The sequence below is a fragment of the Leiobunum rupestre genome, chromosome 6, assembly GCF_980474605.1.
Source record: "Leiobunum rupestre chromosome 6, qqLeiRupe1.1.hap1, whole genome shotgun sequence".
Lineage (NCBI taxonomy): Eukaryota > Metazoa > Arthropoda > Arachnida > Opiliones > Sclerosomatidae > Leiobunum > Leiobunum rupestre.
This window is the reverse complement of record NC_143389.1, coordinates 65,259,953-65,284,056: the sequence shown is the minus strand read 5'-3', so window position 1 is coordinate 65,284,056 and position 24,104 is coordinate 65,259,953.

The following is a 24,104-nucleotide window of genomic DNA, read 5'->3' as shown; positions in this document are numbered from 1 at the left end:
TTAAGTCTATGCCATTGTTTTAAGACCAAAAGTTAACTATCCCGGAACTTGCCTTTAAACATAGGGTCAGACTTCAGCTTCTTAAATGTATAAAAAGTTTGAGCCCCGTATCTCAAATCCAGTCAAGACTGCGTAAAAATGCTAAGCCTTCGTTAATTTAAAATTAAGTCTGGTAAAATATCCGCAATACCTATCCTAATACCTACATCAAGTTTCAAATCGCACGCGAATAGCGTTAAAATTAGGCCAAAACAAGCTAAGCCTTGGTTAAATTACAATTAAGTCTGGTAAAATATCAGCAATGACCATCCTAATAACTACATCCAGTTTCAAAGTGATATCTCAAATCGCACTCGAATAGCGTTAAAATTAGGCCAAAACAAGCTAAGCCTTGGTTAAATTAAAATTAAGTCTATTAAAATATCCGCAATGACCATCCTAATAACTACATCCAGTTTCAAAGTTATATCTCAAATCGCACCCGAATAGCGTTAAAATTAGGCCAAAACAAGGTAAGCCTTGGTTAAATTAAAATTAAGTCTAGTAAAATATCCGCAATACCCATCCTAATAACTACATCCAGTTTCAAAGTGATATCTCAAATCGCACTCGAATAGCGTTAAAATTAGGCCAAAACAAGCTAAGCCTTGGTTAAATTAAAATTAAGTCTATTAAAATATCCGCAATGACCATCCTAATAACTATATCCAGTTTCAAAGTTATATCTCAAATCGCACCCGAATAGCGTTAAAATTAGTCCAAAACAATCTAAGCCTTGGTTAAATTAAAATGAAGTCTGGTAAAATATCCGCAATACCCATCCTAATAGGTTGAGTTAGTAGTAACCACCAATGGACTGTGAGAAGGATGATAAAATACGATAAAAAGTAGATTAGTCCATAATTAAAATGGATAATATAGCTAAATCCTAAACAAATTTGAAGAAATTAAAAGAACTTACTAATAACTCGTACCAATAGGTCTTCGAGCAAAATACGCGAAACTCGGATCAAATAGATCTTCGAGTAATAATCTAAATTAAAAATAAATAAAATAGCCAGAAATTCCAACGGTAGACCGGTTTCGTTCTATTTGGAACTCATCAGGACCGTGCGGGAAATCTGGCTGGCGACTAACAAATCGAAAAGAGAAACTAAGCCTAAACATTAAAAATTTCAAAACGCGATGCATATAGCAACGGAAAGCCGAAAGGGGGGAGTGTGGTGGAGAATAGTATATACGATAAGTTAAGTAAGAAGAAACCACCTATGGACTGTGAGAAGGATGATAAAATACGCGTATTTTATCATCCTTCTCACAGTCCATAGGTGGTTTCTTCTTACTTAACTTATCGTATATACTATTCTCCACCACACTCCCCCCCTTTCGGCTTTCCGTTGCTATATGCACGGCCCCCTGCACGCGCTCACGCTGCTCGCGACGATAGCGGCCCCGGCAAAGAATTTCCTCCCCATGTTTATATTAATTAATTAAACATGATTTAATCAACATAATCGTGATTAAATTGAATTTAATCAAAATAATCACGATTTAATCTTTTGAGAAATGCGTCGTTAATCAAGGAAGTGACCTGCCCCTCCAATTTACCCAATTAAAAAATACCAGCATTGTTCTGTTCCATTGTGTTCATCTACTTTTAAGAAGGCCAAAGTGTCATTTCATCAGTTACCCGCTGATGAAAATTTATACAAACTGTGGATTAAGAGCATCTCTAGGAATGATTTTGTAGTCAACGAAGCATACACTTCACATGGAAGATTGGTTTGTGGTTTGCATTTTAAGGTACTTCAGTTAATGATAGTCTGTTGTGAGGCTAATGCGTAATCGTAGAATTTGGAACCAGATGTACGTCACTACCTATTACTTAATTGGTGGCATTACATATGAGCCAATATACGATAAGGTCTCAAATTCGAATATAACTACCATCAGAAACGAAAAGAATGTTTATCCACATCATCCAGCATATTCTCTACATCATCCAGCATGTTCCTACATCATCCAGTAATTTTAATTGAATCTTAATGAATTTTACTTAAAAAAAGCTGATTACTTTAATGTGAGCGTGGGACTACTAAGTTATCGAGATTCTTAGTCAGGAATGGATTAAAGGCAATTAACCAAAACCAATTTTAACTTAAATTTTGGTAAAAAAAAATGGGAATCTCTACATTTAGGCCTAACCCATATTGTGATTTGTGAACTGTGAGTGAGACTAGCAGAGATCCTAAATCACAGACTCACTGCCAGGATCTCTGAGACTAGTGAGTCTGTGATTTAGAATGCTTACATGTGACTCATACATATATTTTCAGCAATCTTCAACATTGTCTGACTTTGTTAACTGTAAAAATAATATTCTAGTTTTATAATCTGCATTACATTTACTACTTATTTACTTAAATTGAAGTTAACTTTGTAAATATTAAAACAACTTACTATCAAAGAACTCTAAGAATAAAATCGAAAAACAACAGCTGATAAGCGGACACATGACTAGTTCTTTTGTTTACATTATTAACGTCGACAGCGTCTTCTTTGTCTGGTTTTCTCGGCGCGTATTTTGATTTAAAAATATCCAAACGTATTTTACTTATTTATTAATAAGTAATTTAAAGATTACGGAAAGAAATTATAACCCTAAAATTACACAATTAGTAATAATTAATGAAACTCTAAAAATTGGAACGTTTTCGCCATATACTCCAGCCATTTCTTAGTTGTTACGTCAGCGCCAAAGGTCGATGTAGGAAAAAAGTTAACTAATTTCACTTTCGCAATTTTCAGTCGATCGCCGGGGCCGCTATCGTCGCGAGCAGCGTGAGCGCGTGCAGGGGGCCGTGCTATATGCATCGCGTTTTGAAATTTTTAATGTTTAGGCTTAGTTTCCCTTTTCGATTTGATAGTCGCCAGCCAGATTTCCCGCACGGTACTGACGAGTTCCAAATAGAACGAAACCGGTCTACCGTTGGAATTTCTGGCTATTTAATTTTTTTTTTAATATTAGTTTATTACTCGAAGATCTATTTGATCCGAGTTTCGCGTTGCTCGAAGACCTATCGGTACGAGTTATTAGTAAGTTTTTAATTTTCTTCACATTTGTTTAGGTTTTAGCTATATTATCCCTTTTAATTATGGACTTATCTACTTTTTCGCGTATTTTATCATCCTTCTCACAGTCCATAGGTGGTTTCTTCTTACATAACTTATCGTAATATAGGACGTGACGTTTTTGTTTAAAGTACCTTGCCATTTTTAACCGAATGGTTTTTGGGTGGATTTTACGCCTTTTCGTTTATAACAATAGAAGTAAAGTTATTATAATACCTTTAAACGTAAAAAAGCGGAAATAATATTTATAAACAAAATTGGAAAGTGAACTTTCACCTATTTGGAATATTGAGAACTGCCTAGCTCTTTCGCCAACATTGTGTACGTTTAGTTATTGTTTACTTTAATTTTTTAAAAAGGTCACGTCATAATGCTATTTAATTCATTTTTTAATGATAATAAATAAGCTTTTACGATTGTTATTAAACTTTACACGGTTTGTTGTACTATGTTTATTACTCATTGGCATCGTTTACCGCCCTCTGGCGGCACACTGCCCACCCTGACACTGGCGAGACACTTCGAACTCACTGCACCTGTTTCACTTAGAAACAATCTATAAATCAGTACCATTCGAATGTTTAATCTATTTCCCTAGTATCGACCATTTTGACCTTGACCGCCCTATGGCGGACAACCCCCACCCTGACATTCACAAGACTATTGTTGTCGAACTCCGCGCCCCTTTTTACCTACAATCCACCTATAAATATGTTGCATACATAGTTTCCAAGTATATCCATCATAGCGGGCATTTTAACTAGGGCTGTGCGAGTACTCGAAAACTGCGAGTACTCGGTCTCGAGTCCGAGTCGAGTACTCGGACTCGGACTCGAATATTTTAATTTTTATTACATGAATGGACTTGCGAGCCGTTCACCGAGTCCTAAAAATTACTCGCAAGTCCAATTTTTATAAGACGAGTCTGTTATTTTCCACCGAGTCCGTCATTTTTATTTGTTTATTTTTTTGGTAAAAGTCCCGTATTGGCGCTGCGGTAGCGTTAACGCAGTTTGTTTAGTCAGAGGTCACATGACTCGCATGGTGAATAGTTCTTGTAGTAAGTTTTAGTAACCAAAAAAATCCAGATTCCAGATATTAAAACATTTTTGAAGAAAATTTTAATTACTTAAATTAGTAAATTAGTAAAATTACTTCTTATTATAAAAATTGTAGATAAGTAAATTAAGTATTTTAAATATTAATTACTGATTTAATTTTTAGGATGATTCTGACTTTTTAGCAATATAAGGCTTAGATAGGGCTCAACTGCAAATTGGGGACTCTGAATTAATTTATGACTCGAATTGGACTCGCGAATAAATTTAAGACTCGAATTGGATTCGGAATAAATTTAATGCTCATACTGGACTCGTTCGGAAATTTAAGACTCGAATATTGCTCGTGGCTAATTCTTAGGGACTCGAAGACTCGAATGAGTACTCGAAAGTGGGACTCGCAAATTAGTGAGTCCAATTTTTTGGGACTCGGACTCGACTCGAAATCCAAAAAAGAGGACTCGCACAGCCCTAATTTTAACCTTTAAGACTATTTTTCGAACACAGCGCCACGTTTTCACCTAGAATCAACCCTCAAACCTTTTGCATTAATTTTTTTAAATCGCTAGTCGCTCCGGTTTAGTACTTCTTATGTGTTAATTACTCCATAGTTTCGTTACCGACTCGCTGAATTGTACATTTGTCGCCGTAGCTCAAGAACTATACCAGATATGAACTTCTCCTTTGGAAGGACACAATGGTAGCTTAATTTGATACTGTATACTAATTTGCATTTAAATCGGTTCAGTAGTATTTGCTGTAGAGCGGTCTGCGAGGAGAAGATGGAAGAAGAAGAAGAAAAATTAAGCCTAACTTTGCCCCCTTACTACGCAACGTCGCCTCAACCCTGTTTGATGGAATTCGTATATATTTGTCGCGTGCCTGTAACCTTTCAAACGATGCATGATGCATCACTTGTTTTGATACGACCTATAGTTTTTGAGATACGAGGGGGTACTATCGGCTTCATTCTGACTCGAGATAATATAGCAAGTGCTCGGGTAGGTGCTCTACTCTATACCCGGACGGTCTAGTTATTAAAATAAGCATAACGAAACATGCGGTGCCAGAAGTGATTCAATAAGGTATTTAGACATTATTAATCTTTATGTCTACTTTCTTCAACCCTCGTGTTTCGACTTTATCTACCTACTTTAAACTCTGACTTTGTCTGCGCTCACTTAGCCTCGGCTTCTTGCTCTCCTGTGCTTGTAACGGCCTTCTCAAGGTCGTCTCTTTCCCGCCAGATCTCCGCTACTGAATTTTTTTTTATGGCTGCTACTGCTCCGTCGGCTGCTATTCCGTTTCCTCCCTCAGTTTCTTTGGATGGGGATCAGGCTTGCAAATAAGGTTTTTTTTAAACTGGCCCTTGTGACTTTCGGACATTGAGTTGGGAATAATACTATCTAGAGCCCCAGCTCAAATTTTTCCCATAGGCTTTAACCTTGGAGTAGGGAAGTATTCTGGAGTGGAAAATCCCATAGCGGTAATAAGAACGTCCTTTCCCGCCTATTGCTGTTAGAATTACCCAGACTACCCCGGTTTTTGGTCGGACGTCAGCTTTATCTGCCATCATTCTGGCTTGATGACGTCCGACCAAAAAGAGCATGATGGGAATTTTACAAAGCCGCAGGTGGTGCCCGACTTTTCCACTCCAGAATACTTCCCTCCTCCAAGCTTTAACACAGCATTAGAAGATAGGAACGAAAATCATGGGAGGGTTATCAACTACGACAAAAGCCACCTATGAGCGAAAAATGCAACTATCTAAATGAAAAATTCTTCGATGGCCCCTGCCGCCACCTATGAGCGAACAATGCAACTATTTAAATGAAAAATAAATTCTTTGATGACCCCTGCCGCCACCTATTAGCGACTTTGTGAAGTATTATAATTATAACTTATGAATTGAAGAGGGTAAGCGACGCGTTTTTAAAAAATATTTTGAAAACGCTTTTTTTTTAAATTAAAGTCATATCCATCTGAAAAATCTTTATTAACACAATAAAGGTTTCTTTTGTGAGTTCTTTTTAAGCATAATGGGTAGGAAATGCGCAGTTTCGTCTTGCGAAAATAATGGAAGAAAGAAAAAACTTTCTTGGCATAAGTAGGAGCAGCACTAAAATTCCAAAAAAAATAGAAGACATTTTTATTCTAAATTATTCAAAATTACAATAAAGTTTCCAGGTAAAGTGAATCCTTTGTTGCAAAAATGGCTCAAAGCCATTGGAAGATCAGACTGGGTTCCAAACGCAACAGATGCAGTTTGCGGTGATCATTTTACAGAGGAAGACTTCAGGAAAAACACCACTTTAAAAATCCTTACAAAAACCGCAACGCCTTCACTTTTCTTAAATACAAATTTTAGAGCTGGCATGGTACTATTTAAGAAGAAAATAAATTATTAGACCATTACTTTGATAACGTTTTACAGAAAACGTACAGTAGAAGGTACTGCCCAGTTAAAGAAGTTATAGAGGATGCAAAAAGTTTAATTTTTGTGGATTTGGATACAGGTTCAAATCAAGAGATCCTTGATATCGCAATGGAATCTGAAAATCAAAATACTATTCCAATTGAGGTACAGATTACACATTTGATTTAAGTTAAAGGTTTTCGTGGATTAAATAAAATAAAATTAATTTTGAAGACAAGAGAAGACACAAAAAGGTTTTTTTTTAATTTGGTTTAAACTAAGACCATTTACAACTGGACTACAATACCAACGTTATAACTTCGATTTCAGAGTGTCCGCTACAAAACAACACCAAGTGGAGAAAATCCGCGATAGTAATCCACAAACATGCAGCAACCCCCCCTTTTTTGATACCCCTTCTTTAGGAGGCGAACGGTTCGCGCTCTCTTCCCCTGTTTTTCTCTTGAGGCCGTAAATAACGGGCGAAAATTGGTCACGACTCGTGGGGCGACCGAGTAAAATGTCGAGAGAGGAGCGCGAAGTGAACGCGTTTTTTCAGTCCGAATTCCCTTGTGGACGAGAGTTGCCTCTAAATAACGATGCTGGCGTGGGGGTAGCGGTGACACTAGCCGAACAACAACGCCTACCTTCATTGCAGTCCAGGTGTAAATGGTCTTAGGTTTAAAGAAAATGCATGCAAATATCCATTTATAAATTAAATTAAAATTACCACTTGTAAATAATTTCAGGATAAAAAAATACTCAAATTAAAAATGCAGTTAACCAAACAAGCTCTTAAAAGAAAAGGAATTAAAAAAGCATTTAAGAGTGTAAAGCAAAAAGTCAAGCGGCAAAGAAATAAATTGGGAAGTTTTAAAGCAATTTTAACAACATTGCGTACAGGAAAGCTTGCCGAAGAAACAATCTTGCCAAAATAGAAGAGCTCTATTCCCCTGTTGCCAAAGAACTTTTTAAACAATTGAAAGAAGCTGGTTCCAAAAATTTGGCTAAAAAACCATACAATAATACATTACGGGAATTTGCAGTCACCCTTCACTTTTACAGCTCTAAAGCTTACCGTTATCTAAGGCGATTCTTCACCTTACCACATCCTAACTCACTAAGAAATTGGGCAACTAAAGTTAATGGAGACCCTGGATTTAACAAGTAAAGCTTAGATTTTATAACTTAAGAAGTTCAAAAGTCATCTTACCCCATTCTAACGTCACTTATGATAGATGAAATGTCTGTCCGCAAGGAAGTACGATGGAATGGAAAGTTTTTTGATGGGTACATCAATTATGGTACGAGCCTAGAGACATCTCTAGACAACGACACCATATCAACTTCTGCCTTGGTTATTTTGGTTGTTGCCATTAATGGCAGTTGGAAAATTCCAATTGGTTACTTTTTTGTTCACGGAACACCAGCCTGGTTGTTGGACAAGCTGGTTCGGGAAGCTTTTCATCACATCAAAGCCGCTGGTGTTGAATGTGTTGCGTTGGTAGATGATGGACTTTCTTCCAATATTGCAATGGCCAATCGACTAGGAGTGGTTATGTCATCCAAAGAAATAAAATCAGTTTTTCCTAACCCTGGTAAAATTCATAATTATTAAATGTTGAAATTTGAAATTTAAATTTATAAAAAAAAATTAATTTAGCAAACCCAGAGAAAAATGTGGTATTCATTTTGGATATATGTCATGTGTTCAAACTTCTAAGAAACTTGAGGGAATTTTTCAAGGTCATCTTTGATCAGCGAAATGATTATAACGAAGTAAAGCAAATTTTTTTTAAATTCTGGAAAAAAAATTAAATTAGTAACATTATAAACATCTTGACAAATAATAGGAAATATTATGGTCTTTGGTGGAATTACTCTAGAGCATCCAAGCCGTAGAGGGTCTTAGTCTGGCCAACAAACTTACACGCTTTCACATAAAGTTTCATACACAAAAGATGAAAGTAAAATTGGTAGTACAAACAATGAGTGCCTCAGTAGCGAGCGCCATGAAATGTCTGAAAGAAATTAAGGTCAAAGAGTTTCAGAAATGTGATCCAACAGTTAACTTCATTGAAATTGTGGATAGGTAGAGATAGGGTGTTAGTATTAAGTTTGTTTTGCTTACCTCATAGCTTTTGATATCCTCAATTCACGAAATCCATACGCTAAAGGGTACAAGGCTCCAATCAATAGCTATAACAAAGAGAGCAAGGACAAGCCTCCTGAAAATGAAAGATTTGATGTTAAATTTATGTGATTACGAAGGAAACTTGATTTCACAATCAACTAGAAAAACTGGACCTCTGGGTTTTGCAGTTTCCATCACTGGTATTCTACATCTGGTAGATACTCTAGTTACGCTTTAAGGACCATTGAAGTACTGATTAGGTTAAAAGTTGAGTTGAAAGAATCAAATTTTAAGAATTTCACTTTATACAGATATCTCCCTACCTACAAGTTATCTCAAGATCACTTAAAACTTATATTTAGTGTTTATCGACAGCAGGGAGGCTATAACAATAACCCCACAGTAGCTCAGTTTAAGTCTGCCTATAAGAGGTCTTTTATGGCAAAGTTGGAGGCATCTGGCTGCGCCAATATTTTAGCCCTCGATGATACATCAATTCCTAATTTATGCGAAAGTTCCAATAATATTTTACAAAAGGACACCACATCTGATGTTTCACTTACTGATGAAATTGAAGACGATGCTGATTTAGAGTTTTGTTTTGATGGTTCAAACTTGATTATGGACAACATCCTTCACTATATCGCTGGCTTTGTTGTAAGGAAGCTGAATAGAATTCTAAGCTGTCATCAATGCAAAGCAACATTACAGGAAAATCCAGATGACAACGATAGAAGCTTTCATGACTATTGTGTTTCATCAAAATCGTTGCTTTTAATTCGCGACCATGGTGGGCTGGTACATCCATCTAAAGATGTAATAAAGATCATTACACTCACGGAAAAATGCATAAAAAGTCTCAACCTTGAAAAATGTGGTGGTTCTTTGAAAAACATTCCACTCAGAATTGAAACACTTGTAAGACGATGCTTGATGAACGAAAACATTTTTTCAAATCTAACCGAACACAAGAATTTGGCTGGAACCACCATTTGAACCAACTTATCAAAAACGCCATAAACATTTATATCAATATCAGATTGCGTAAGACTGCCAAGACTCTAAATGAAAAAATGAAGAGAGAATCAATTAGAAATAAATTGACCAAACTAATCCTATTTCAAGGACAATAATATTCACCTTGGCAAGCTTCAGGCAGCCTTCAAGATGTACTGGATTCTTTATTATTTATTTATTTATATTCATCATTTATTTATATTCATTATTTATTTATTTATATTCATTATTTATTTATTTATTTATATTCATTATTTATTTATTTATATTCATTATTTATTTATTTATATTCATTATAATTTATTTGTATTCATTTTTACATACTTTATTTTGTTTTAGTGCAATTTAATCTTAAACAATTTCAAAATGAAATATGATTTACCAAGAAACTTCGGTGTTTTGTTTTTTAGCTTTAAATTATAGTAGTTCACAAAGTCGCTCATAGGTGGCGGCACGGGCCATTGAAGAATTTTTCATTTAAATAGTGGTTAAAGCCTATGGGGAAAATTCTAACTGGGGCTCTAGATAGTATTATTCCCAACTCAATGCTTTCGGACCCCTATATTTACCATTATTTAAGTGGTCCTTGGGCCAGTGACCCCTTGCTCTTATTTTTTACTATTAGAAGAAATTGTTTACACAGTAACACAAAACCCTCCCAGGCTTAATCTAACATCGTAAGTATTAGTAAATATTTTTTTCTAAATTGTTAAAAATAGTTAACTTTCACAGTTCAATCAGATTTGCTTTGAACTTTCAGGATGATAATTTGCTGAACTTCCAGTCTCCTATTGACTAGCAAATATTCAATTTGAATTTTCATAATTAGGTGGAATTAATAAACTGGTACGAAAGACCAGTGAACCCCTAGTTTTAAAATAAAAAAGTGGTCCGAGCAATAAGTGACCACCGCTTATTTCCAAGCCTGATGGGGATGTTTATGGAAATTTGAAACTCTTCAAGGGACAATGAAAAGGCAACCGGTATCAACACTTTAGCAGTAGATATACGAATTGCCACATTTCTATCTCTTCTGCTAATCAGTCAACAACGGAGACTGTAGATCAATATGTCCATAGACTGAAACAACTCGCAAACACTTGTGATTACGGAATTCTCGTAGATGATCTAATTCGTGATCGTTTAGTTCTTGGAATTGCTGACTCCAAATCCCGAGCTAAAATGTTATTAAAACCAACTCTGACTCTGATGAAGGCCATGGATATTTGTCGAACCAATGAGCTAACAGATCAACAACTCAAACGTCTAGGAGCTGTTGAAGAGTCACAACCTGTTAACTTTGTGAACAAGTCACTTAAAGGCAAGAAAAATGCAAAGTCGTCGGAAAGAAAATTCCGTAATACAACTCCGATGTTAAAAAAAACCTTGTTACTACTGTGAAAAAATATGGTATAGTAGGCATCAAAATCTTGTCTTTCTTCAACTGAAATTTAAATCACCGATAATATACATGTAGCTTCCCGGAAAAGTTTAGTTTTTATTTTACAGTCGGTAACAAATAATAATACTTAGCTCTCCCAAACCCGGTAAATATCACTAAAAATTCTACAAACAACAACATTAGCTTTTGCTATTTTTGGGTCTCTGGTGGGTGGTAACAATTTCGTTTATGTTTTCACCAAAGTCAATCAGAAGAGACCTGTTCTTTGGTATCTTGATTGACGAAAAATCCTCAGATTTCCTATGTTAGAATATGACCTCTACTAGTACGAAATATATCTCTGAGATAGAGGTCAGACTACCTTATGGCAATTCTATATTTATGGTAGAAATAAATACTTTCATGTTATAACTTATCAAATGATTTTTTTAAACTATGATTTTTCCAATGTATTTATTTTAATTCATTAAAGTTATATATAAACAGCATTTTTGAGAAAAATAAATATTGCAGACAAAACATTACATATTAGTCCTATAAAGCCATTGTTAAATTTACCTTTAGGAAACGCGTTTTTTTCTTATTTTACAGTTAATATTTTAAAACTTATAATATTACCTTTCTTTTATACCTTTCAAATGCAAAAAGTTGTCAACTGGTCGCAAAACTAACACATTCAATATGGCGTTTCCTAACCTCAACGCGTCTTCTTTAATTTTAATACGTTAAAGTATTTCATATACTGTTTATTATACTTGAATATAATAAAAAAATATTAAATTTTTACTTACTGCAGCTTATTTTGTGAAAAAAGGTTATGTTAATCACGAAATAACTACTTTATTGTGATTAAGTTTAAATCGCCCGCCTTTGGCTTTTTAATACAGAAGTAGAATTTCGTTCGTAAAAGCGCCCCTAGCGCTATCACTAGGAACTAATTTACTCACGCAGTTTTGCGAAAGATAGGAAACAAACGGGATGGCCGCTATGGCGCGACAGCGAGCGACAATCAAAGTTGGCCGTGGTCCGAGTTTCGCGTCTGTTCGCTCAAATTGGTTTAAGGTTTAGCTTTATTATCCATTTTCATAATGGACTAATCTACTTATTCGCTAATTATATAATCCTTTACAATGCAGTCTATAGGTGGTTCCTTTTAACTTAACGTATCGTTGTTACAGTATAGCTGTGATTCGCTATTTATTAAGGTTACTCTGTTGCAAGGTAGTGATTTTACTAAAGAGTCACTAATAACTATTGAAGTTATTACGCTTCAATGATAATAGCAGCTTCCACACAAGATGAAAATGAATTAAGACGGAGTCAACATTTTAAAACGATAAATCATGTTTATTTAAGATGAAACCAAGAATGTATTGAAGTTACTAAGAATATTTCAGCATAGCATTAACCCCTGGTACCATCCTCACAGCTTTTGTGGAGAAAGTTCGTCTGCATTTAAGGGGCATTCAAAGTCATACCATAAAGCAAACTTGAATGGGGAAGCAGACGAATTTAAGCTACAAAGGCTGCGAGGATGGGAATCAGAATCCTGTAGTCCAATATTCTTAGTAACTTCAATACATTCTTGACGAAACATATTACGAACTGAAGCAAGGTTACATTTTGCATGGCTGTTTTTATACTGAAAATGCAACCATTAAAAACATGGAAGAAAAAACGTTATCGGTGCGAAAATTAGAATATGCTTTAAAAAATATATTTACACAATCGCATATCTTTATCGCTTCCAATTTTCTTCAACACTCGCCCTCGATGAAGATATCGTTGTACGCAAAAAGATTCAACATCTGACGTAGGCGTATGAAGACTGTGGCAGGTAATGGCTTGGTTAGGATGTCTGCCAGTTGATTCTCGCTAGACACGTACGTTACGTCGATCTGACCATTCTGAACAAGCTCCCGACAGTAAAATTGCCGGATACTTATGTATTGTGCGCAGGGCCGGATTAACCAATAGGCCGAATAGGCCTGGGCCTAGGGCACCAAGCCTACAAGGGGCACCAAGAGGGTTCGGAAAAGTACAAAACTTTAATCATTTGCTTTTCAAAAAATATTTTCCGGAGTAATTTTAGTAAATGCGTCCACCCCTATGAACCAAAAATGTTTTATTGTCACATTCTCTGACGGACTACCGTCTAGCCCCTGACGACATACTAAATCTGGCAGCAAAATGAATTTTCCTTCCATTTCTCAATTATAAAATGAGGAAGCGACTAGCTCGCTTCGCTCGCTATTGAAAGGGGGGCACCAAAATTAACTGAGGCCTAGGGCCCCATAAAGTCTTAATCCGGCCCTGATTGTGCGACGGTGGAACTCCCGATTCTTGATCAATTTAATTGCTCCAGCGTTGTCGACCCGCAGAACTGGAACCTCGTTGAATTGTTTTAACCCAAGCGGCTTCTGTGGCAGCTACTAGCTCCGCCTCAGTCGTTGAAAGAGCGACTGATACTTGCTTTCTGCTAGCCCAACTCACAGGCGTTTTTCCAATGAAGCAGATGATCCCCGAAGTAGAGCGTCTCGTTTTTTCACAAACCCCAATAATCAGCATCAGAATATGGAATTGTAGTCATCGTATTGTTCGATGGAAACAGCAGCCCCAGGGTCGACCATATTGAACCTCTCGAGTACTTTTTCCAGATATGAACTCTGGTGGACAAAAATGGAACCATCGGACGTGCGATCGATTTTCAGACCAAGATAAGTAGAGACTGGGCCAGTAGTGATCTCGAACTCGTCTTTGAAAGACTCCAGGAAAGCATCAATGCCTTCGTCGGACCCTCCAGCAATCAAACCATCATCGACATAGAGAACCAGGATAAGGTATGTATCTCCAGTCGATAGGACGTATGGACAACGATCACCGTCTGCTTGACTGAAACCATAGTCTCGTAATACTTGATCAATTCGTTGATTCCAGCAACGTGGTGATTGCTTTAAACCATATATTCCCTTGCGAAGTCTCCAGACCTTTCCGCTACCGTCGTCGAAACCCTCCGGTTGACGCAAATAGAGTTCTTCAGTCAGATCTCCATATAGGAATGCAGTCTTTACGTCAAACTGCTTTATCTTGAGATTCTTCTGAGCGACTATATTCAAGAAGATACGGATCGTTTCATAGCGGGCAACAAGCGCGAAAGTTTCATCGTAATCAATCCCTTCACGCTGAACATAGCCCTTTGCTACAAGACGAGCTTTGTGTCTGATGACCGTACCATCTGCATCATTCTTCGTACGGAAAACCCAGCGATTCCCAATGATGCTTTTATTCAGTGGTGGATCAACCAAATCGTAGACTTCGTGCTCCGCCATGGCTGATAGCTCTTCGTCCATAGCTTGCTTCCATTCTTCAGAGTCGTGACTGGAACGTGCCTCTTCTGCAGTCTTCGGAAGTTCATCGCAGATAAGAAAGACCTTGCCCACTGGTGTACAGGTACAGCAGACATTTTTCCTTGTCTTCAGTATCGATCGATCTCGAAGCACAGGACCAGTGACAATAGAACATGCTTTAAAAAATATATTTACACAATAAAAAGATTTTTTTCCTTTGTTTACACATCGCATATCTTTATCGCTTCCAATTTTCTTCAACAATAACGTTACAAGTTGACCCACAGTCCAGTTGAACTTTAACATCACGAGTTTCGTTGGTTTGATCATCTTCCACGATAAGATGCGCGAAGTATTTTTTGCTATGTTTGCTTACTGTTGTGGTGACATAATCGAGATTGTAAATAGATTCTTGAGAAACCGAGGTCTTGTCAGTGTCGTCCGAAGAGTTATCAGTTTTCGGTAGTGTTGTTTAATGCGTTGACTGGTTTCTTATTGTTCGACTTAGATTTTTTCTGCGAAGATGAGTTAGCAGCTTTCATCCCGTTGTCACAGCATCGGGAGAAATGAAGTTTTCCTTTGCATTTATTGCATATGTGACCATAGATATCTATCCACTTTTGCTAAAACTTTATTTACGATTTGAAAATTATCTTTTTAGTGTGAGCCCGATTCCGATCTGTTCGTTCTAAACGTTCATTTGGTTGTGTGTGAAGCTTACAATTGCTGGGGGTGTTTCTGCCTGACCAATATCCGGCTCGTTTCAGAACAGAGCATCCTCGGGTACACAATAATCAGTATTTTTAAAAACATTTTAAATATACACACATACATATAAACATATTTAAAAAGGGTACCATTATATCATCAGTAAGCTCATCAAATGTAGGAGCTAACAGTTTAACTTCAATAAACCAGTTACAGAGATGACTGTGTTGTCTCTAAGACTGACTCAGGACCGTCCAATTCATCAAGCAAAGATGTCATCGCAAAAGAATGTGTAAGAATTTTAGATGCTCTTTAATTACATCCTGAAACTCATAGGGCTACAATGAACCTAGCAAGTAGAGCATATGAAACAATTGGAAAAGGAAGAGTTTTGTAATGACTGTATTGAAAACCTAACCCATCCTTGTCAAAACTCACCTCTTCTCGATTTGATTAAAGACCACGACAGAAGTAATTTAAAGTATCCAAGTCAACCATTTGTGTCTGTAATTTCCACAAATGTAAATTTCGTGCAAAGCGCATATTCCTACATTTGTGACTCTCCAAAGGTTTTCTCTAAAATTGAGGAATGTGTTTTACCAAAACTTGAACTTTGCCCCGTATTTGTTTGTCACAACCCAAACCATGCCAAACTCTTTGCAAAAAAGTCTGTCAAACATTAATTCCTGCTGCTATTGATAATTTAACCCACACAATTTCTGCAAATCATGAAAAGGTTAGAGAGATTGTAAGCAAGCTAATATCTAGAAAAGTCTACAAACTTTAATTAAATTTAGCTGATAAACAAATTAGTTACCCATTTTCAGTTGTCATATCTCATTTAAGAATTTAACTCTACAGTGAAATTTAAAAAATGAACTTGTTTTAAAAATTTTACTTTTCATTCAACTTACATTTAATATGGAGAGCTAGGCCTACTTTCCACAGATCACAACGTTAGTAAAGAAAAATGTTAGTTCGTAAAGACGACAAAATATCCCCTGGCGGGAAAAATAATACTTGCAAAATTTAGACGATTGGGATGGCCGCTATGGCGTGACAATCAAAGTTGGCCGTGCTCGGATCAAATAGATCTTCGAGTGAAAAACTAAATTCCGTTGCTATGCAACTCGTTTTGAAATTTTTAATATTTAGGCTTAGTTTTTCTATTCGGTGTTATAGACGCAAGCCAGATTTCCATCACGATACTGACGAGTCCCAAATAGGACGAAACCGGTCTAACGTTGGAATTTCTGGCTATTTAATTTAATTTTTTTCACTCGAAGATCTATTTGATCCGAGTTTCGCGTCTTTTTGTTCGCTCGAAGACCTATCGGTACGAGCTATTAGTAAGTTTTTAAGTTTCTCAAATTTGTTTAGGGTTTAGCTTTTTCATCCCTTTTCTTATTCTACTTATCTACTAATTTTGTCTAATTTGTTCATCCTTTGCAATGCAGTCCATAGGTGGTTCCTTTTAACGTTACATTTCGTATATACTAAATCCCTTTTCATAATGGACTAATCTACTTATTCGCTAATTATATAATCGGTTACAACGATACACCTATGGAAGCCAATGGTGCGGCGATTATACGTTGCAAATAAAGACCAGTTAGTGTTACGACATTGAATTTCAAGTGGGTGACACTCAAAACGCCTCTACTCTCCGGTGCTACGTGTGAAGCTCTAGGACTCATCAAGTCTGTCGAACGCATCCACGAAGTCTCTACGAAAACTCTTGGGTCTACGCCTGCAAATGTTCTGAGTCCGCTGACAGAAAAATATATTTTATCTGAATACGAAGAAGTTTTCGAAGGTCTGGGATGTTTACCAGGATTTTGCCATCTCGAAATAGACAAATCCGTTCCTCCGGTGCATCATACGCCTAGGAATGTTCCAATAGCCTTCCGTGAACCTCTCAAAGCACGGTTGGACGAACTTGTGAACCAAGGTGTTATACAAAAGGTTGCGGAACCTACTGGTTGGATTTCTAGCCTATTGGTGGTGAAAAACTCAAACAAAATACGTATCTGCCTAGACCCTAAAGATCTAAATGAGGCTCCCAAACGCCCCAAAAATCAACTATCCACAATCGAAGAACTTCTACCAAAATTGGCTCAAGCTAAGGTTTTTACAGTTCTCGCCGCTAAAGATGGTTTCTGGCAAGTCCGCTTAGCCAAGGACTGCCGTAAACTTACAACATTTTGGACACCATTTGGACGCTACATGTGGCTCCATATGCCCCAGAAGAGTTCTAGAGAAGACTACATGAAGTCATCGACGGTCTCAACGGCGTAGAAGTCATGACGGATGATAATATAATTATCTTATGTGGTCCTACATTCGAAAAAACTATCCTCGATCATGACAAGAATTTAATTGTTTCCTTATAAGAGAAGGTCTTGGACTGTAAGTCTGGGATCCGAGAAAAAGTTATGGCAACCTTTAGACCATGCCCCAGGAAGGTATCAGCCGGGCGGATTTTTAAGCTGAGTCAAAAGGTTTTATGACCTTTCGAAATTTTTACCTTGGTCGAGCTGGTTAAAAATGGTCAGTTTGCGATGGGAGTGGTCAATATGGTTAATAATTATCAAATGCCGTATATATTTGGTCTAAAGTATTATAAATCTTCTGGCCTATAGTATACAAAAATTGAGCTACTTGCGTGGGTGGTGGTTCAGTAGAGATCTTTGAAGCAATAGAAAAATCTTGAATGTTGTTTTGTACGCATTCCAGGCAACAGCATGATTATCAGTACCAAGGTCAAAAAGATCCGGACCACGAGAGCCGTTGAAGGGGCGAGCAAGTATTAAAATAACCAGCTGAACACGGCGATAGGGTTCAACGCACATCTTCTGACACCATGATGTATTAATTAGAACGCATAGACTTTGTTAAGAAACAGCAACCATTTATTATATCTATTCACATAGTTCAGATACCCGCTTTGTTATAGAGCAAGGGTTTATTCTTATCTTTTATCAGCTGACGGGTCATTTATTATCAGTTTAAGGATCGATAATGATATACATTTTTAAAGGGATATTTACATAATACTACAACACTACCAAAATTGAATCAAAGCGTTCGGAGTTCTTACATTCTTCTAAGGTCTCAACCGTAGCTTGGCAATGGCAAATGGCAACGGCTTCCGTTAAAATAACATTAGAGCTTTGCAAGTATTCCGACAGGGAATTCGTTACGCCTAATGCCATGAATGTATTCATTTTAACCATGAATATCGAACGGCATTAGGTAGTCTGGCCTCAGTCGCCAGAATGGGAAGAGCTTAGTTATTACATGGACTAATTAATTAATTTGTCCATGGTTATTATGACGTTGGGAACGCGCCACCACTCGAAGGTTGTATCGAAGGGCAACGATTTGAAACTTGACTAGTTTTCAGTGCCAAAGCTTAGCGATAAATTTAGTTTAAAATATTTGAATACACATCGTTTTGATTAAACGAAAATAGGTAAGAATATTAATAATAAATTCCGTTATTTATGATTTTCAAGTAATATTGTTAAAGTACAGGAATTGTTCTAAGAATCACGAGTCATTTTCTTCGCCGGTTAAATCGCGCAATCCCGGAAATGTTTTGTGGATGGAGTCAACGACAATCGCCTGTCTCCTGATTGGCTCAAGTGATTACGTAAGACGCAAAAGGCACCGCCCATTTTAGCCCCAGATGGTAGAAAGGGTAATGATATAGTTCGATATTCATGGTTGAAATGAATACATTCATGCTAATACTTCGTCTAATGCGACAATTAATATTAAGTTGTTAAAGTTATGTAATGGGGATATATACCCACAAAAACTCAGCAGCTTCATTAGGTTTTCCGTTTTCAATTAGATTATCTAAAGTTAAAACTACGGAATCGAGTCTAAAATTTATAAAATAAAAAACACCTTTTTTTTTACTCCACCACCGAGTGTTAATATCCATAATATATCGCAAAGACGTTTCAGCGGTTATATCGGCTGCCATTTTCCCGTATTTCTATAAATTTCCACCAGGTACCGATCTCGGTCTTACTCTCGTGATAGGGGTGCCAAAATTGTCATCCCACCTAGTCTCCCCCCCTCTCTCTGGTAAGTCAAATGCGCCCACAGTGGGCTCTCTAATCTAATTATGAAGATAGTTATTCGACGAACGACATTTCACCTGAGGAAAACATGAATATCATTGGTATTCACAGCGCTACAGGACCTTAATCGTACGCTACAGCTCAGGTGGATGCTAAACAAGGTTATTAATTTTAAAAAACCACAAACAACCCTTCTTCAAGGAAAAAGGGCTTAATACGCAATATTTACGTCATGAGAAGCCGCGCATATGGAAACCCGCGCTAATGGGGAAAAACTGCGCTAATGGTAATCTGCGTAAACGGTGAATTGCGCAAACGGGAACTGCGAATACGGACCCAAACCAAAAAGGCTGTTGAAAAATCAACTATTAAAGACAATTTAAATACTGGCTCGAAATTGATATCTTTGTCAGGAGAAGAAAACGAAATGACGAAACGAGAGGCCCTTGTCACCGACGGACCCAGCTCGGTGGCCACAAAAATCACATGAATTTGCAAAAGTGGAAAAAAGGGTAAACCCAAATCCCCCCATATTTGACAGAATATTGAGAATAACCCTCTCCTATCAAAGTAATATCATGGAAGAAGTACTTCTTCCATGGTAATATGCTTGGGCTTTACCACTGTCCTCTGAGCCTTCCCCTCATATCAGAGAAAGAGAGACAATCCCCCCTCAGATCCTCTTCACTAACGTCTTTAAATTCCAAGAAACTAAACGTGTTTGTTATGTGTTACACCTAGGAGCAACAAACACAAGGAGAATGCAGCTAGCCTTTAAAAATGCTAACGCAGTGTTGTGTACAAATTTCATTTGACAAACCTTTACGCTGAACGTTTTACGGCCGGGGGGGGGGGGTAACAATTTCCGAATTTTTCCCTTCCGGCGGCAGCAGGCGCTAAAGCCTCTAACCAATGAAAAATGTACACAATAAAATGCACGACTTTTAACGGGTTGCGTACTTGCGTTCTCCTTGTGTGTGGTGCTGTTTGTTGCTCCTAGGTGTAACACAGTGTGTTTTAGCTTCTCACTGACACCAAGCAGTGGCGTACCCAGAAATTCGTCAAGGGGGTCGAAGAATGTGAATGTTAAGAGGGGGTCGAGAAGGGGTGGAAATTTAGGACAGTCAAAGGTAGGCCCAAGGTGGCGGTCTGGACCCGGAAACCCCCCTTGTCTACGCCACTGACACCAAGGCAAACAGACAAATGGCAGGTGCACATTGTAGGTAGGGTGTCGGCGGGAGTTGCTATAGCATCCACTCTTACTCCCACTGCTGTATGCGAAGTGGGGATTGGTCTACCCGTTGCTGCACCTTCTGCTGGGTTGCGTGGCTTGCGTTCAAGGTGCGACCATCAGTAGTAGGGTACTACTACCCATGCTGGATTTGTCACCTGTCCGGGCTTGGGGACGCTGGAATTCTTTCTACCCTCTTGAAATTGAAGAAGATAGCTGCTTTCAAAATAAGCATTTTTAGAAGGTTCAAATGTAAAATTTTACAAGCTGAAAGTTTATTTCGAGTTTGGAGGCCCAATCATAGGCACCTTTTTAAATATTTGGAGGCCTCTGAAGTAGGCCTACACTTTTTCAACGTAGGCACCAGGGGCATAGGAACCGGGAGGGGCAAAGCCCCTCCCTAGAATTTTGCTGGGAGGGGCAACTAATATTATTGCCCCCTCCAACCTTTGGTCAGTTGAAATCTTCAAAACTTTCAAATTTTCATTTTAAAAGCATATACAGTTTATAGAACCTCAACTGTGTTTAAATTTCAGTCTTTTCCCGCCAATTTACGTATCTACACTCCATTGAAAATTAAAAACCATTCTCCAGACCCCTTTTCGGATATCTTTGCCCCCTCCAACTTCTAGAACGTTCCTACGCCCCTGGTAGGCACATGCCTACTGGTGCCTATTACAGGCGGGGAGCCTGGTCGTGATGAAAATAATGTACCAGAGACTTTAGTTTTGAAGCTTGTAGTAGTTTAGAATGAATTTTTTATTTCCGATTGTATTAGTTCTTTTTTATAATGGATTGTTTTAGTTTAAATTTTTTTGGATACCAACATGATCACACATATATCAAATTTTCAAATATTATTAAAAAAAATTGAGAGTAAATTTTGTTCTATTATTGTACTATAAACCAAGGCCTAACAAGTTTTTTTCTCTTTTAAAAATTAAAATTATTAATTGAATCACATTTGCCATTTTTATAACAGCAGTACTTTTTCATTATGAACAATTCTAACTGTCAATGGCTAAACTATATAATACCGTCTTTAAAACATGATTTTGATTGTTACCAATTTTCCATTCAAACCTCTAAGTTCAAACCTTTAACGGTTTGTTCGGCCTTGGTTCTATAAAATCAAGATCAAATATTCACAACACATTTGGAAATAACTCTCTTTTTCGTCGCTAGAGTAAGGTAAAACGTAGGCCCCTACCAAAAACGCAGTGCATGCTGGGAGGGCTTAGGCCGAATTGATGGGGGAAGAGACTCAATGCTACAGTTATGGGAATTTCCCCTCCAGTCAACTTCTCTACTCCAAGGTTGAAGGGCTAATAACTCGAATAATACTCATGCTAAGTATGGAAATTTGCTAGATAAACTTATAATGACCTTGAATCGTGAGCTGAATGTCACTCGAATTTGCAAATTCTAAATACTTCCTATTAGATGAGTATATCTAGCAAATTTTGATACTCTAGCATGTTAACTTTTCGAGTTAATTAAACCTGGTCTCTGGTACATTATTTTCATCACAACCTTCCGGTTTTTGTCTAAATTCTTTTACTGGTTATTGGTCAAATAAGAAAGTATCAAAGTTATTTACACCTCAAATGTGACGGGGAACACTTTTCTAATTGAAACCAACTTTGTATCTCTAATGGTTCTCGATATAAATTTTAAATTACCTTGAAGACATGGTTCAAGGTCATGGATATTTCCTTTGTCAAGTTACCCCGGCCCGTTCTGTGTGTCCTAAAAGTTTCAAATTCCTAGCTAAAACAAATTTTGAGTTATTGGCCCTGTATCGGTTTTCAGTAAACACCCTGTAAATAAATACCTTACACTGGAGCGGCTGGACACGGGTCTGTAGGAAGAACACGGAAGCGACAACCAGCAGACAACGCTACGATATAGACTATAAGCCACGTGTCATTTTTTGCTGAATGTATGGCGCTATAACTTACAGCGCCATCTATCGACCAAAAAAAGGCCAGTGACTTTAACTTCCACCGATAAAGTTTTAAAATATAAAATTTATTTAAATTATAAGTCGGAAAAAGTCTACTCATTTATGGGAAATCAATGGGAAAGGCAAGTGAATCTATTAATTAAGAAGGTATCTTAGTTTTTGTTAATTAAAGAAACATTTTAAATACTGAAACTGACATACAGTTCGTCAGTTACAAGAAAGTGTGATGAGTATCTAAATATAAGAAATGATTGTCCATGAAATAAGTTTATTTTTGAGTATTTGTGCCCGATTGTTTGGCCCTGATACATTCCAGATTCTTGTCTTTGGCTAATTTGTCTCTTGTGTAGGATAACTTTGCAATATAAATGAATAATTTTCTTGATTAAAGTTATAGAGATGATGATCAATGCCAACTTCGGCTTCAAACATAGTTCATGAAAGGCTGGGAAAATATCCATGCCAAGGATTCCCAACTATCTCGCGTAGACAGGCAAGTTCAATTGCCACAGAGACTAGATAATAGAGTTTCAGCAAACACCTTTCCTGTCGTTTTCCCGAACGTCTACCAATCTCCTGAACGTTGCAGATGTTTTCGTAAACGCCTAGGTTTGCCGAAACTCTCCAATATTCCATTTCATAATAATAACATCATTCTTAGACATACACGTAACGATCCGTGATCAAAATTTGAAGATTATCTGACAAATAACTTACTGCTTTACGTAAAATAATACATGGTTATTACAATACCTGTTCAAATATTTGGTATTTTATAAAACTGCGGTAGGAATTGCTCCCGTTTGCTATTTCTAACTTGTTTGTCACTTTCTTTAAATGAAATCAGTGTAGATGGACTTCAGTTTTCATGGTTTGGATAGAGGAAACCTATTAATTTAATATCAATAATAAGCTTACATCTAATTATACAAATATTATATTATATCGATGAAATGATACAGTTTGGCAAAATAATGAATAGTTTTTGAAGTAATTTGCTACACAACGTTTAACCATTTATAATTTGGCGATGCAAAACGCAGAAAATGTTATTTCGGAGCTATAAACGTTATTAGCCTAACCTACATCGTTCTTCATACAGGGTGTTTCAAAAGGTTATGCAAAAATTTTAAGGAGTTGTAAGGGGTGAGTTAAAAAGTATGCCAGTAGAGTAGAACTAAATATGAACATGTAAATCCAAGATGGCCGCCATAACACCCCCCCAAAATATTTTCCAAAAACCAATTTTTGACCTTGGAAAAAGTCATCAAAATATTTTTGTTTTCAATGTCAAATTTCACCTTGAAGATGATCCTTGACCTCGACGCCTGACACCTGTCCACCACCCCTAAGCCTCGGTCTATCACCCCAACAAGTTTGGACACGATCGGACAAGGTCGACCCGAGATATGGGTGGTAATATGTGACCCCACCAAATACTTATGTTAATTAACTTTTGATATCGTTTTTTTATTTTTTTCGTTTTTTCGCCATTTAAAATGCTAATTAGTTATTTGCGAGATGGGGAAACGAATTCGCAACCTTCGCTTTATATCCTTGGCAACCTTTGGCCACACCCAATCACGTGATATCCAACTT